Here is a 13,884-nt window from a genome sequence, read left to right as displayed (position 1 = left end):
TGTTTGGCTGTCTTAGTCTGCCCATCAGTTTGTAGCCTATGCAACGTCAGGGCTCTCTTTGCCTCCATTCCTGTTACTGTCACACCTGAGTCTTTAAATTAGCTTCAGCTGGGTTAATGCAGGCCTCACAGCAGTAACTGCCAGGCACATGTGGATGCTTCAGAGATAGAGACTCTGGATCAAGCAGGAGAGAGGCTAGCAGGTAAAATACATTCCTTTAAAGGGTCCGGGGAAGAAAGGAAAAAGGAATGTTTCCTCTGTGGCAGGCTTCAAGAGAGAGATTCTACACCATTTCGAAAGAAAGGTTTGGTGTCATTCATGTTCCATTCTTTCTTTCTTCCCTGGACAGAAGGTTCTTTGAGCAGAGGAGATAAAAATCAAAGGGGAACATCTCTAGATTTTAAAGGTGGAAGAAAGGGGGCTGCTACCCATTTCCTCAAGAGTTCTGCTCTCCAAGTTCTGTACCAAACAAACAAGATGGTGGCAAGAAACCCTCCTTTTCTAACTCAAGTTCCACACAAGCCCCTGGCCTGATAATCTTAAAAAACTAAATGGAAGGGGAAATCTATTTGCATAGAGGGGTAAACGTCCCCATCACATCTGGCAACATTTGAAGATTTTTGTCAGTAGGGAATTAAAACAATCACCCATGTTTTCACTGTATTGAGATTAGCTGTCCTGAGAGAGCTTTCTGGAGGGAAAGTGTCAAAATGCTAGTGGAAAAATAGGAAGAGTTGGCATTTATGTGGCCTGTCGCCTTACCTGGGAAGAGGGAAACCTCGTATCTTCAGCTCGATCCAGAGAAATTGTTTTATTTTATTAATTTCAGACAAAGGGAAGCTTGTTTATATTTAGGTCCTACTTCTGCAATTGGATCCACACTGGTGGACTCTTGCAGCTAGGATTCGACAGGGCTTTGTGTGGATGTAATAATCTGCCTGCACGGATCCCAATGCAGGGTCAGGGTCTATTCCTGCTGCTGCTGCTGCGGGTGAGGATTTTAGCAGCTGGATCAGCTCTGCTGCATTCTCTCGTAGCCAGACCTAGCTGGGACTCTTCCTGCATGACTGCAGGTATTGCTTACTAGCCTTTATTAATCACTCTTTGGTCAAATAGTTCAATATGCTCTTGTATTTTTTTTGAATTTCTCTAGTAGTCCAAAGATGGACACTGCTATTGATGAGGTGACTGTCACTGACTGAGTCTTCATGCAGAATAGCTATCTATCTAGTATTTAAGGTACTTACATGGTCCCCGTAACCACAGTGTCTGGGCCCCTCACAGTGCTTAATGTATTTATTATTACTCCTGCTCTTACATCACTGAAGTCAATGAGAGTTTTGCCATTGACTTTAATGAGAGTAGCATGAGGCTTCATGTTACTTGCTAAAGGTCACACATGAAGCCCATAACTAAGCAGGGAATTGAACCTGGGTCTCCTAAGTCCTACCTTAGTGCTCAAACAGTTGTGCCATCCTTCCTCTCAAAGGTCCCACAACTTAGTGTCTGGGGATTATTCATTAAGCTAGAATGGTGGCCACTGTCAATTATCTGGTCCCCGACCCTGCAATGACCTTTGGATGGACACACACCTGTGCTTCTGCAGAGAATTCAGTGCATGGTTAGGACCAAGGGTGTAGCCAGAACTGACTTTTTTTGGCTGTCACGGGTGGGCATAAGTTTGACCAGCCAAAAAACGAGCGCTTCCCGAACTTCCGGCCGCATGACAGGAAGCCGGAAGTTTGGGACGTGGCTGGCCAAGAAACTAAGCTGCCTGACGCTCCAGTTGCCAAGACAGCTTAAGCGGTGCGTTGGCAGCAGAACTTCCACAACTGATTGGGTGGGCCTGCTTTCAAAGTGGGTAGGCCATAGCTACACCACTGGTCAGGATCCTAGTTTATTAAGGACACGTGAGGCTAAGAAACTATACATTATCACTGAGAAAGATGTAGGGTGGGATTTTGCTGTATCTAGAATGATTTTGATTTTTCCAGCCAGTGTTCTGCTCTGTCGGGAAAATGACATAGTTGTGTTTGTATCCCTTTTTTTTTTTCTTTTTGGCAGTGACAACAATGATCAATGTCTAAATCTTTTGAAGTTCTACTGGAGCCCAGTCAGTGTAACACATTTATGTCCTTAAAATATAGTAGTTTTAGATTGACATTGCTGTCTTATATTCTTTTGTGATTTGGTTTTTTTGCTAATTTTCAACTTGCTTTTTCTTAACAATATAGAGTGCCTGTATTTCCCCCGCATCCCCCTTTTTGGAGAATGGACACACATAAACCATCAAATTCTCTGTGCGTGTGTGTGAGAGAGCATATTCATAAGTTACTGGAAAGTTATGTGTAAGAGAGGCTTGAGATTTGTAGTTTATGTCTGTTATACATATAGGGTGAGTTCTATTTAAGTTCCTTAGTAGTGGTGGGGTTGCAGGTGTCTACAGGAATTGGAGCTTTGTATTGAGTTATAATTGTTCAAATGGCATTGAAGTAAGATCTATATACACAATTTTGCCACGAGTTGAATAACCTTCTTGTGCTCTTTCTTTCAAAATCTCTCTTTGCTGACTCTTACTTCTCCCAGGGTGGCTTGGCTGGGTACACAGAAAGATGTGCTTAAGTTTCTATTCATATCTCCCATGTGTGTTGTATGGCAGGCCTGTGTAAGGCCCTTAAGTGCTTAATCTGAGTATTGTTCAGGGAGTTTAGAGCCGGCTATAACTAACACTCTCTGGAAAATCTTGTATAAGACTGATCATAACTTCTAAAATATAACATAGCTCAACACTGTTCTAGCTGAACCAGTTTCCACTGAGGTTTGGCCAGCTAGAGAGGACGGGACCATGTTTAAAAATTATTTTCTAGCCTGCTGTAGGGACTAATAGACTCACTTATTACCCTGACCCTCTGGCATTTTGATCTGAGATCTGGACAAAAGAGCAAATGGTTGAAATTTGAATTCTCTGTAGCTAGAGCCCTGTCAGAGAAGAGTGGGTCCCCACAGTCTCTCTGGTTGTTCAAATGGGTCACTGAACCTGCTGTCACATCACAAAAATAACTTTAAAAAAAAACACTGCTTGCTCCAGCCATAACACACTGAGTAAAACAGAACTTGTTATGTGCCTGTTAGAAATCCTTCACAGTCCAGCAAGTAGCTAATATTTAAAAACATTATGGCTGGAGGAGATAGGGTTGTGGAATGCTTTACATTTATTATTTGGGGTCAGGATCTAGAAAAATCTTGGGAGTTACTCCATTTTAATACTTATGGCAGGCAGCCCAAAGATTTGGGGGGAGGTGGGGAGGAGGAGAATTGATTATTTAATATAGTACTATGCAATAGATGCTTAGTGTGTGCATGCATAGAGACTGTAGATTGTTTATTAAGCAAGCAGTCTTGCATAGCAGCACTGGCATGTAACTGTTTCCATTTGTCTATTTGTCTGGTGTGTGCAGCCGCTTCCCAGCAGAGCATTGCTCATGACCTTTAAAACTCCTATGAATGCTGCAATGTAAAAATGAACCAACCAGCAAAGTAATGTTTTGAGATGCTGCCACCTTGTGGAAGTTCCAGGGCAATCGCATGACAGACCAACTCCAGGGGCGCTCAATGAGCGAGTGCCCAGAACTGCTAAAATATTAACTTTGTTTTGAATATTAGTGCAGTTCAAGAACTTTACGAGTGACATGCAGTATCATAGAATTTCTTTTCAAGACTCTGACTCTGAGATGCTCTTTCTGAGGATCGACAAAGCCTTCAGGCCAGGGAAGCCTCTTATAAATAGGCACATCTAAGATGCACTTGGTTCAGAATTTTACTGAGTCGAAGAAAAATGATATAGGCAAAACTTTTGTTCTGGACATGAGGTAGCCCTGAGAAATAGAAATGTTGGGAGGCGGCGGAAGAAGGGTAGACACTACAGTCAGTCTCAATCTCACCTTTCCTGGACTAAACAGATATAGATCTACTTGTTTCCTTTCCATTATGAGTGTGTGAACTAACTCAGAAAAACATGGAAACAATCTACCACATCTCTGTGTCTAAAAATATGAGCTTTAGGTCTGCATCATCTTACACACCTGACAAATCAAAACTGCCTTCTGCTTGTATAGTATAGCATTAGAGGTGTGATCCATGCATTGAGGACATCCTTGCAGCTGAAATCCACTTCGCTTGCATGAAGCTAGAACAACTGGGCTGTATGCAGGTGAGGTTCCATGCAGGGATTAAGGAAGTCAAAGTCACTTTCCCAATCCAAGGTAGGGTGCTGCAACGTGGTCCCCTTGGAGCCACAGTTCTCTCATATGAGATGGATAGCTGCTGCAGCCCTTTGGGCCACATTTTCAAAAGTGCCTTGTGCATACTGGGTGCTGAGCACTTTTGAAAATCTGGCCCCACATACCACTCACATGGAGTTGGAAGCCACTGGATCTGCACAAATGTGAATTTTGTGGACCCGCCATTGACCACATGACAGCTTTCTGTTCTAATTTATTTAAGGCTGGTTCAGAGACTCTTTCCATGGTCTCTGCATGAAGGTGCGTGGGCGTTTCTGCATGATTGCTCTGCTCACAGTCTCGCTATACAGACTTGTTGCGGTATCTAAAAGGTGTGGAGAGCCTTCTGCTGTCCCTCCATGCCCTGAGTGATATCGGCCACAGATGAGCACCGCTTCAGGAGCAAGACTGCTGGGGACAGTCTGAGTTGGGAGGCAACTCAAAGCTGGGGACTGGGGTGGACATGGGTGAGTGTGGAACACCTGGCAAGGAGAGGGCTCTGCTGGGGCAAGAGAGAATTTCCATAGTATACCTTGTTGGTTTCTGACTGAAATTCTGGAGTTGAACCTACATTGTTTTCCACATGAAATGAATAGGAACTGGGGCTAGAAAAAGCTTTAGCAGGCAGCTTTAAGGATTGGAAGTGCCCTTGAAATGGTGACATTTATTTAAAAAAAAAAGAGAGAGAGTCCTCCTAAGAGGGTTGAGTTTGGAAAGCAGGGAGGGAGACTGACTGGAGCTGGAAACCATCCACAGCTGTGCTGAGCTCCCAAAATATGTTGTTCCCTGGCTAAATATCCAGGATTTACAGCCCCTTCAGGGAAGGATGGAGATGTTGAACAGGGGGGAGGAACATGTGAAGCGTGCAGCTGAGAAGCAGGACATCAGGAAAGCAAATGTAGTAAAGCAGGAATGAGCAATACGAAGACAGCCCAGTTAGAGCCTTAATTCTCTCTTGCCTTTCCCCACCACCCTCAAAATCTATTTCCTTTTACACTCTATTTCATTCTCTTAGTTGCTTCACCAATTTCTGTAGTTAAACAAGGTACCATTTTAATAATGGAAAACAGGAGTTGAAAGCTCCTGCTGCAAAATAGTACCACACCCAGAGCATTGTGTTACGAGTGGGTAGGGGCTCAGTCCTTGATTGCATTGAGAAAACGGCTGCTTAGGAGTGTTGAGTGGGTGAATGGATTTGACCCCTGCTTGATTTGAGGGTGGGTGAGTCACCCTGAGGGAGAGAGCACCTTGAAAGGTGAGTGGGGGAGGAAGGACTCTGCGTCTGCTTGCTTTGAGTAGTCAGAAGCATTGCAACTCCTACAGAGGAACTTACGAGATGAACAGTCTTCTGTGAGCCACCAAGTTTCAATGTTTTGTGTGTATACTGAAAGCACAGTTTCTAAAGGGTTTTCACTTTTAGGGGCTCTCTTGTCACTCCAACACGGCACAAGACTTAAGCAGTGAAAAGAGAATTTGCACCCCTTTTACTCAGCCAAGCAGTATGAAAGTTCACAGTATATGCAGCGATTGTCACCATTTATAAACTGTAAATTGTGCCTTCATGAAATGTATTCTGATGATTGGAAACTGGTTTACTTGTCAGTTCTTCTCATGTGCTGTCAGCCTCTCAAATGGCCTCACTTTCATCAAGATGGCCAACTCCACCAACTGGGTCAGCATTGCCACTATCAAAAACAATACACTTCTCAGGGTTCTTTTTTTAGACTGGTGGGCTGAGAAAAATGATTGCAATTTTCCTACATAGCCATTCATGCACTTAATTTGTATTTCTTCACATCAGCAAAAATAACATAACATTATATTTGAAATTAAACCATGATCTAAAAGGAAACCAGATTTCTATTTTTGCATCTAAGGTATTCATGAGTTAAATACAGAACAGATAACGTTGCACTTATGCCATATTGATGAGATGATCTTGAGTATGCAAATGATATTGCCTTACTTGAAGAGACTACAGCTAATACTGGAAGAGCTGTGAAAAACTGCAGAATCTATTGGACTTAAGGTCAATGGTGATGAAACTAAATCTAGGCATGCCTCCTATAAAACGGAAATACATGACCTGCCAATGCTGCATGTAGATGGCAATGACATTGAGTGGGTGTATTGTTTTATCCATCTGGGTAGTCTGTTGACAGGAGGTTTTATATCTGAAGAAGCTGCATGTCGAATTGGACTTGTCAGTGGCATTTCAGCATGTTCAAAGACCTCTGTTTGGATGGGGGGGATGTCTGTGTGACAGCTAAGATAGGAAGTGTTCAACACAGAACTGATGACAACTCTCTTACATGGAGCAGAAACATTCAAAGCAGCTGAAGAGGGGAAATTAAACAATTTTCAGTTTCAAAAGTTATGGGGTGTTCTTAACATCCACTGGTTTGATATTTTTTTGTAACAAATGAGTAGATATTTAGATGATCCCAGCAGATTGCAGTCTTGCACCAATTGAGAACAAGATAACCGCAGTGGAGTGGTCAAGTGCAAAGTGCAGAAGAAGATATGCTTTTACAGAAGGGTCGTAGAACTGAATTTGAAGGAAGTAGACCAACTGCGAAGGAGGTTGGAGGATGCAATTTTGAAGGATTTCAGAAGCCTAAGCCCTCCCATGCTGACTCTTGTCAAAGGAAGAAGACTTGCAAAGGACCATTCAAGATGAAAGTCCATTCTGCATGCCACTATGGCTGTATCACAGTTAGGTGAATCTGCTGCTGCTGCTGTGTACCTTATAAGTGAAGATTTCAAAATGTTTTCATATAAAAGACTGTTAAGAATTATTCATATTTTATATATAGGAAAACAGTGCACCAAGATGTCATGTGCCTTGCCCAAGTTCATGGAGGGAGAACAACTATAGTGGGAATTTCCAGCACTTCTGCTGCTAATCTAATCTTCATTACTGGTCACAATGGTGGAAGTTCCAGTGTAGACATGATAAAGGCTTATATTTTTAATCAGGATGTCATCTAATACTAGTACTTCAATTTCCTCATATGTAAAATGGGAATAATACTGAACCATCTTTATAGTTGCTTTGAGATCACCAGTTTTAATGCACAAGAGGTAGGCAGCATGCTCATGAAAAAGCTTGCTTCTTGTTAATTCTGTTACTCCTGCTGTTACTACTGCTAGTAGTGCTTGCACCATTGCTAAATCAATGGTGAGAAAAGTGCTACAGAAAACAAGTGAATCAATGGCAAAATAGAGAGAACCCAGATTTCTTAATTCTTGGCCCCTTACTATAGTATCTAGGCACCATTAAAAATAAATAGGGTTTGATTCTAACCACTAGATCACGAGTCTAACATTAGCAGAGTATTTTTTGAAATATCTGAGTATATGTTTCCTTCCTCTGTCTAGTGAACTGATCTTTAATAATGGAGAATGCAAATAAACTGGGGGTGGTGGAAGCACAGAAAAAAGAAAAATAACCCAAAGAGAAGGTGCTTGTGTCCTTCTTTTCATGCTAGACCAGTATTTGCAATGCTCAAGAGAGCAATAAAGTGGAGGAGTAAAATATAAAAAGAGGAAATGAAAAACATTGCCACTTGCAGCCTCAGCAGAAAGTGCTGATGAGAAATGACAAGAGAACAGTCATGGAGGGTGACACCTGCTTGTGCTTCCCCAATCAAGAATTTATCAGAATTTCCATTAAAAAGTTTTCACTTCAGGGATTTATAACTCAACAGTTGAAATTCACTTTGATCTGTACATTTGCACAAAGGGTTGCAACGTTGATGTTAATTTGGCTTTGGCAGTCATATATATATTTAAAGCAATTTTTAGAACTTGGGATGCAAACAAAAAAAGTTACACAATTTTACATACCTATTTTGTTACTAATACCAAAACGGACTTCTTGTAAATTTAAAATTGTCCATAATGGAGATGAGGCCTTGCATGTTAAAACATTCATATCATATTAACATTTGAAAGTTGACTGCTGCCCATGGAACCTGAACCAAAGCTCACTGAAGTCAATGGATTCCAGTTCAGGCCCCTATAGAGTAATAATTGTTAATGGTTTAATTGCATATCCATATCAATGTAGTCGTTCTTGTTCTTTTTATTACCGTTGGGCTGCCATCCCATTGTTCTGGATGCTGTACAAATAAATAAAAACCACTCCCTATCCCAGAAAGGTCACAGTCTCATTTGATGACACTTAGAGCTGGTTGGAAAAAAAATCTATCTATCTATATTCTGACCAAAAAGTTTTCATTTGAAATTTTGGGTTGGAAGTTTTTTCTTCAATTTATTTTGCAGGAAAGCTTCTAAATGCAAATGTTCATTCTGAAACACTTTTTTTTTTTTTTTTTTTTCCATTTCCAGTTTTTGAAAATGGAATACTTAAATGTTTTTTCTTGTACTTTCTCCCTCTTGGTTGAGGATTGGGAGGGTGATATATGCTACAATAAACCCATTTTTCATAATAAACAGTCTCGATTCACCACCTGTTTAGCCATTACGTCCGTGCTATATTACTCTGGCTAGTTTTACAAAGGGCTGTTACAAACTATCACGTCAAAAAGGAGCATAAGCAGTTGTGTTAGTAGTATTGTCATCGGCGTGGCTGATCCCACAAGCAGTTTCTGTGCTAAGTGATTCCCATTGGTTTTTCTGTGTGCAGAAGGCTTGATGGATCAGGCCCTACCTGTATGAAGTTAACGTAAGTGTGCAGGGCCATTAATTGCATCCTGCTGTGAAGGACTGTGACTCTTGAAAATGTGAATGAAATAGTGGATAGCTTTATGGCAATGGATTCTCTAATTGCAGCAGGTTGATAAATGGCATGTGTATCCCAATTTTGGCCCCAGACCATCTTGTGACGGAGTACATCAGTAGAAAGGGGTATTTCTCTATGATATTGCAGACACTTGTAGGTCATTGTGGGCATTTCATTGACATCAATGTGGGGTGGTCAAGGAAGGAACACTGGCCTGTACAGAAAGCTGCAAGCAGGGACTTTCTTTCCAGACCAGAAGATTGCAGTGGGGTATGTTGAAATGCCCTTAGTGATCCTGGGAGACTCGGTGTACCCCTTATTCTTATGGCCCATGAAGCCTTATACGAGAAACCTGGACATCAGCAAGGAATGCTTCAATAATAGGCTGAGCAGGTGCAGAATGACTGTGCATTTGGCCGATTAAAAGCACGCTGATGCTGCCTTTATGGCAGGTTAGCCCACATGATGAAAATATTTCCAGGGTTATAGAAGCCTGTGCACTCCATAATATTTGTGAGGCTAAGGGTGAAAAGTTTCCCTTGGGGTGGAGTGCGGAGGTAGATTGCCTAGCGGCTGATTTTGAGCAACCAGATGCCAGCACTATGAGAGGGGCACTACAGCGGGCTATTTAAAACAGGAAGGCCATGAGGCACCATTTTGACAATGAACACCAGTAATGTGTCTTTCTATACAGCACTCTGCCATGCTTTGTTAACTTGTTGCCTTGCATGAACATTTTGATGAGTCCTGACTGGGATTTGTAGTCTGCAAATGATCCAATTGACACTGTATTTATCGCAGCAGGAATCACCATGTGTAGGAGGCACATAAAGATTATCTGTCAGAGAGTATGGATTTATTAAATACCAATTAACAATATACACAACGCTCAGTGGGAAGAGAGATAATAGTGAAGGGCAGTGTAGGCTCTCATAGCTGTGTGTAAGTCCAGCTATCATTTTGGAAGCTGTTCAAAGGCATGGAGTGAACAGGGTACTGTGACCAGCCAGGAAGTTGCAAGGACTATGTGGGAGAAATTTGGGAAGGGCATAGCAAGCGGTTCTGAATCAGCTGCAGTGGAGGGCGAGCACTCATGAATTCTGCCTGCAGTATGATTAGGGACTTCAAAATGATGGAGGACTAAACAGAGATGTTGATCATCTGCTCCTGGCCCATTAAAATTCTTCCTGGCTCTCCTTTCTGTCCTGCCTGTCTATTTTCATTTAAAGTCTCTTTCTCCATGCCCTGCATAGTTGTTTTTCAGCCTTTGAGGATTGGAGCACCTCTCGAAACATGTCCTCCTTCCTCTTCCTCGGTCACTTTCTTATGTGGCAGAGGTGCTCAGCCAGTGTGTAGGGGGTTCCCCTGAAGGCCACATGTGCAGAAGCATAAGAAACAATAAATAGAAGCATGATTGATAGTGCACTCACAGCACTGAACAAAATACACCTCTTTTAAAATACGAATCAGTTTCTCACTGTCCCTTGGCAAGCACACAGGTTGGTGAACACCCTAAACATGGTGAATTCAGTCCATGGCAGGGTGGCCCTCGAGATGGGGCAAAGGGTCTAGGTGGTTTTTTAAGGAGATCACTGCAGGCAACTAGGGACAAAATTGTAAATTCTGCCACCATTTTCCACAGGTGGTGATCATTATTGCTGATATCTCACTCCTGAGGGTAAATAGGGATGCAAGGATGCATCTCCTGCATGCGTGTGGCTTCAGACCGGGTCCCTATGCCTCTCGCCTGTGCACTGCTTTGGTCCCCACACAAGTGATTGCCAATTGGTGTGGGAAAGTTTCCTACAATGGGGAAGGAACAAAGCCAAGGAACCTTCAGCACAGGATCGGGAAGTATCTCTAAGAAAGTTTCCCAAAGATTTCTCTGGAGGATTCCCATGAAATCTCGCTATGCATTAACACACTATTCGGCTGCACTGCTTAACTGTACAGGGAAATGTGAAGCACACGCAGACACAGCTAGTTTTGTGCATTTCTATCCACTTCTAGAATATAACAAAGCAAAGAACAGCTCTACCTCATATATCTGAGCAGCATCAACTAAAAAAGATCACTTACCAGAGCTTCCCCTCTCCTACATCATGCACACCAGAGACAGAGTGCTGGGACTGGCTTGAACCTTCCAGGGTTGATTCTGCTGTCCCTAGCCCCACAGAAATATTCACACGGCTCTTGGTGGTGGAAGTGGGGTCGCTGCTGAGCATGGCATCCAGCTCCTTACAGAAGTGGCATGTCTTTGCCGCAGCACCAGAGCGACAGTTTAACTCCCTTGCCTTCTGGTATGCCTGTCTCATTCATAGCCCTTTCCAACATGCCACAAGAAATCTAACTGTAGGTATTAAAGTTCCTATGACGGAAGCGTAGCTGTGACTACACAGCGTCCTCTCCACCTATGCTCAGCAGATCCAATAGCTCGGGTGTGCTCCAAGTGGGAGAGTGTTTGCTGCCATGGTCAGCTGGGAAGATGTGAAGTGAGCTTTCCATATAGAGCAAACAGGAAGTGGACTTGCAAAAATTCCTGGGCTTTAAAGGGGGAGGGGTGGATGCCTGTGTACCCAGGTGCAGGACAGTGGAGTTTGAACTGCTGATAAGAGTGGTCAGGATGGGCATTGTGGGACACCTCCTGGAGGCCATTTACGGTGACATAACCAAGCGCAGTGTTTACACGGACATTTTGTTGATATAAATTTGCCGCAAAAAGGTCTGCACCTCTCATCAAGGTGGTTTTATTTTGTCAGCAAAGCAGGAGAATTTTGTTGGTGGAAGGAGCATTGTAGTGTGTACACCTCCATGGTTTTGTTGACAAAAGCTGACTTTTGTCAACAAAACTCTGTAGTGTAGACAAGGCCTAACTGAGGGTTAATTGGGCCCAGCTAAGCTCATTGGGTTGGTAAGTGACTGCACCTGGAGCCAGATGCGTTCCTGACAGATGTCACAGCTCTACTGAAGGAAAATTGTCTACATGAGTACTTGTATGAAGATAAACTGCTGCATGCTACTAATTATACAAACACATTAAAATTGTGTACATCCAATAGACAGTATTTGTGCTAACATGTGACTGGGCTTGCTGGTATCTACTTGGTCAAAGGTGGTTGGAGAGAAAAAGCAGCAATAGAAGTTTATGAAATGAATAATTTTAAAAGATGCATTGAGATTTAGGATTCTGTTCACAACATTTTAAACTCCTTGCCCTAACTAATGCTGCAGTTGATCCAGTATTTTATTCTCAGCTAGGTTCACCCACTGCTACTTTTTGGAGGCATTTTAATTAACCCTCTGTTCACTCTGGTAAGATTCTCTTTCTCCTCCCTCTTGTTCTGTTATTGCCTTTTATGACTGCAATATATTGCCCTCATATGAAACATTTAACCTAAGCAGCTCACAACACTTCACAAGCATTAATTAATGAAACTATACAATATTCCTCAGAAGTAGGTAATTATTATTTACACCCATTTTACAAATGGAGAAACCAAGGTGCAGAGATGTTCAGTTTGTCCTAAATCACATGGTGAGTCAGTGGCAGAGTTGGAACTAGAACCTAGGAGTTCTGATTCTTTATTCTCACCGAAAGAAAACAAGTCCCTCAAAATCCGTTAAGATTCTGTTTTCAAAGTCTTGCATGAGGATTTAGCCAAGAACTGGCATTAATGGGAGTTGCACAGTCAAATCTCTCCCAATCGTTTTGAAATAATACTTTTATGGGCTTGACTTGAACCCAGAAAGTAAGGAAAACTCAGGCTATAAATGTGTTCTTAAATCCCACCATCCTCTTTGTATTGAGGTGTTACTAGAGTTTTCAAACAGTTGATTTTATGAGTTGCGAAACCACTTCACACTCTTATGCACATAAATAGAAAAAACAAACAGTCAACAACTTTGTGCATGACTCAGAACTTCCTGGCTTTGATGGGTAAAAGTAAGACCCTTTAGAGTTACCTGAACATAGTGTGTGTGTGTGTGTGTGTGTGTGGGAAGCGGGGGAGGGAGGGGCGTTATGGGTTTTAAATATAAGCCTCTAGATATGTGCAGTGAATGCTTTCCTGTAGCAAGTGGCAAATCTGAATCATATTGGTTGAAAACAGTTTTATCTTCCCATCTGTGGTCTGTATTATTTGGCAGAAATCACATGTACTGCAGAATTTTGGGAAGTGTGCTGAGCAGTTTTTCTTCAGTGGCTTTCTTGTTTCTTTATGCATATCCATCAGTTATTAAATTGGACTGGATGGGAAGCGTAGATGGATATTGATTTTCATTTCTGGTGGGAAATACAGATTACCAGATTTTTGTGCTAAAAAGACAGATATTTATTGAGCTTTCCTGTTAAAGCATTTTAAAAAACAGAGTGGGGGATCAGTTCTTCCCTTGAGATACATGTAATACCTGTTAATGTTAATAGGACTTTTTGCTGAGGGAAGGAGCTTTTGATTCTTTTGGAGTTTGCATCATTCAGCAGAATCAAAAACACACATATTCAGTGCACAGAATCTATCCTCAGGCTTGGAAATGGCCTTTTATTTTGCATGAGTATGGTGGCAACGTTAATCAGTTGAGTCTGGAAAACTATGCGTACAGCTAACTTCTTATATTTGAGTTATTGCCTGTGAGACATGTAGGACGTCATATTTCTACTGGGAATACTTTCTTCATGGCTGTCCCATATATAGTGATCTACCATTTGCTATGCTTCATAGGTGTAATAATTCTGCTTCCATGTCAGCTTCTAGACCTCTGGATATAGCACACAGGGACTATTGCCATCATGCAGCTGGTAAAGCCCATGGATTCAATCTTCCATGCCAGCTTCTATGTTTGCAAGGAATCCCCTTCACA

General features: G+C 42.1%; 1 protein-coding gene across 1 annotated transcript in view; it reads left to right on the top strand.

Annotated features, from left to right (window-relative positions):
• The first annotated feature begins 215 nt into the window (after window positions 1-215).
• IPCEF1 (interaction protein for cytohesin exchange factors 1) overlaps window positions 216-13,884 on the top strand; it is an 89,310-nt gene continuing 75,641 nt past the window's right edge. The window contains exon 1 of the mRNA XM_067542441.1: window positions 216-304. The gene's annotated coding sequence lies outside the window, so the exon portion shown is untranslated. The remainder of the gene's footprint in view (window positions 305-13,884) is intronic.

Source organism: Emydura macquarii, unplaced genomic scaffold (genome assembly GCF_026122565.2).
Source record: "Emydura macquarii macquarii isolate MOO-44397 ecotype Brisbane River unplaced genomic scaffold, CSIRO-AGI_Emac_v2 contig_705, whole genome shotgun sequence".
NCBI lineage: Eukaryota > Metazoa > Chordata > Testudines > Chelidae > Emydura > Emydura macquarii.
The sequence above is the reverse complement of the archived record's forward strand: the minus strand, read 5'-3'. Positions and strand labels throughout refer to the sequence as shown.